Here is a 3374-nt window from a genome sequence, read left to right on the forward strand (position 1 = left end):
GTAGTGTCTTAACAGTTAAATTCACTAGTCGATCTAAGCTCCATACTAGGGCGAAACGGCCTTCCAGTGCTTCCAGGTTTTCCATGTTGGTCTAACTTAGAAAAACTCATGAATTCAACTGTTAAAGTAAAATATTGAAACAATGCTATTTATGCAAGTGAGTGTTTCATTAATACTAAGGTACGTAGGACTAGATTATTCGGAGTTGATTACTTTAATCAAAACAGGTTTGTAAATACTTTTTTATCTGAAAATATATGGTGTTTAAACTGAAGTTGTAGAATTTAACCTCTTTAAATTTTGATCAAGTGGTTGAAGGTAAGATTGTCAACCAACACCAAGATCAGAATCTTCTATACAAATGTCAAGACAGTTATACTGTATCGGATGGAAACTTGGAGAACTACGAAAGCCATCATCCAGAAGATGCAGGTGTTTATTAACAGTTGTCTACGCATGATACTTCGGATCCGTTGAACAGATACTATCAGCAACATTCTACTGCGGGAGAGAACAAACCAGAATTCAGAGGAGGAAGAAATTAGGATGAAGCGGTGGAAGTGGATAGGACACACGTTGGGGAAATCACCCAACTGAGTCACAAGGCAAGCCCTGAAGGTCAAAGGAGAGGAGGAAGACCAAAGAACACATTACGCCGAGAAATGGAGACAGACATGAGAAGAATGAACAAAAATTGAATGGAACTAAAAAGGAAGGCCTAGGACAGAGTGGGTTGGAGAATGCTGGTCGGTGGCCTATGCTCCATTGGGAGTAACAGGCGTAAGTAAGTAGGTAAGGTTGAAGGTATGAAGCAAGATTTAAATATTTTGTATTCAATCATATGGGGAATGAACAGTGAGTACCAAACTATGACAACGTAGATAATTTCCACTGGTATTTTAATGAGTGTTAGAAAAAAATAAGTAATAAAATTATATCATTGATTTTGAAATAAACAACTACAAAATACATTATTTTTTTCTATGATAAAATGATTCACAGTGCATTAATAAGAGGCCGAAAGGAAGAATCACCCAAGAATTAAAGTCCAAAAAGTTATTACTTGTAAACTTTAATGATGAAATTTTTTTTCCTGTTGATGAAAATCAAGCAAAATCACTCTCTGGTTGTTTTCCCAACTACCGATTCTATGTAACACCACACAGTTGACTTGATATTTACCACAATGTTTCCGCTTAGAAACTGTTGGTAACACTTATTTTGTTCATTTTCTCTACTATGTTTTAATTGTTTAAATATTATGTAGAGTCTTGAAGTGTAAATTATGGATAAACACGTTTATCTTTACTACTTTTGTTGTTCAGTTAAATAGAAATAAAACATTTGAGTTTCTTTTTATAAAGAGTATGATCGATGTTTGGCAGCTGGTAGCTACCAACAAGCACTTGTAACCTCAGATCTAATTACAGTTGACACTCATTAGACAGATGGATTAGCATTTTCAAAATAATTGATCTTCACTATGTAATTCGAACCAGTACCACTCAATATCCCAATTAAGGATGACTGACCTTTAGTAGGAGTGTTCACCAAATGATCACCTCATTGTGACCAATATCGTGTTGTCCAGTTCATTCTGGAGACATTAGGAAAAGTGTGACCCCAAATCGGGAAACGTAAATTTGCAACGTCGTAGTAACTTGATCAATGGAACTGTGAAGGCATTAGAAAGAAGGAAATTTTCTTATCGATGATATCATTTTTTTGAACTGTACAATCGTATTTATAGGTAATTTTTACATGTAGAAGTCTTTGGTAAAATATTGGAGTTTTACAAACACATCAATGATAGTCAAACTTATTCAAATGGACGTCAATGAAAATGAAGTAAATCTTGACCATATTATGCAACACCAATTCATTTTCATTGAATTCCATTTGAATGAGTTTGACTATTATTGATGAAGGGGTTTTTGTGGATATTTCAGTATTTTCATAGTTGAAACCACGAGTCAATTCAAGCTAGACCACCATGGAAAACCTGGATGAACTGGAAGGCCGTTTCGTCCTATTATGGGACTCCTCAGCAATGCGCATCCACGATCCCGCACCCGCGAGATTCGAACCCAGGACCTACCAGCTTCGCGCCGGAGCACTTAACCGATAGACCACTGAGCTGACCGGCATCCGACGGTGTTAATGTCTAAATTCAACTGATCCACGAAGTTGAGCAACCGTTCACCAATTGATGAGTTTGTAAAACTCCTCTATTCTACCAAACACTTCTACATGTAAAAATTACCTATAAATACGGTTGTACAGTTTCAAAAAATGATATCATCGAGAAGAAAATTTTCTTCTCTGAAACGGCTTCATTCCTTTTAATTAATAAATGAGCTTCTTTCGTTTTTTTTCAATAGAATTGTATATAAAAATTGAAAATTTATGTTGTTATGTTTGCCATATACGCCTTTTAATTACTAAGACATTTCATGTTAAATAAATTATAAACTGTGTTATCATAATTCATGCTACTGACAATATTTCTCTTTCCCTGGATACATGAATTTTTGTATGGTATTTCCTATAGCAATTAAATTTGAAAACGTTGTAACTGATTAAATTCACTTAGTATTGTTTGTTTGTATCTTCCCATCGATGTGTTAGGACTGCAACTGGTCAGTCTCTAATTGGCATATGTGCATACTGTGCGTATTGACTCGATATAGCAAATGACTATCAGGACTCAGTGGCCGAGTGGATAACGCGATGGCGTTTGAAGCGAAAGGTACTGGGTTCGAGTCCCAGAGTGAACATCAAGTCTGAGATGCAGGTACACCCAGCTGACGAGTCCCAAATAGGACGAAACGCGCGTCCTGGATTCCACTGCTAGCCACCATCCATCTTTGCTTATCATGCTGTAACTGATTGTTATAACAATCCTTATTTAATATAAAAATAAATTTGGTTTGTTTATAGCTTTTCATCATGTCAAATAAGATACTTATCAATAGACTACAGTTGTTAAAAGACAATATGCAGAAATACTATACAACACAGAAGAATTCTGAAGTATTGACACAAGTCAGATCGGAGGAAATAGTTATTGGATCTTACTAAATTATTGTATGTCAAATGGAAAATGTTTTCATTCATTGAAACCCTTTGAAACATTTCAGCATTAAATACATTATACAATTACTAATAATCCTCACAACAATACTATTCTTACTACCAGTAATAGTTTCACTGTGGTGTGGGTTACTTATATCCACACAAGTAGTATATAACGATTGTCGGGCATTGAATGTATTTCAATAGAAGATCGATAAGGAGAGAACGGGAACGAAACGCAATCGGTATGAAAATGCATGAACAATAATAATCGGAGACTATAGATTGATATTTGCAGA

At 35.3% G+C, this 3374-nt stretch overlaps 1 non-coding gene across 1 annotated transcript; it reads left to right on the forward strand.

Annotated features, from left to right (window-relative positions):
* Positions 1–2708: 2708 nt before the first annotated feature.
* Smp_tRNA_01068_Gln_TTG.1.1 lies at positions 2709–2775 on the forward strand. Its single transcript has one exon. It is a non-coding gene (tRNA).
* The last annotated feature ends 599 nt before the right edge of the window (positions 2776–3374 follow it).

This window comes from Schistosoma mansoni (genome assembly GCF_000237925.1).
Source record: "Schistosoma mansoni, WGS project CABG00000000 data, chromosome 5 unplaced supercontig 0195, strain Puerto Rico, whole genome shotgun sequence".
NCBI classification, from domain to species: domain Eukaryota; kingdom Metazoa; phylum Platyhelminthes; class Trematoda; order Strigeidida; family Schistosomatidae; genus Schistosoma; species Schistosoma mansoni.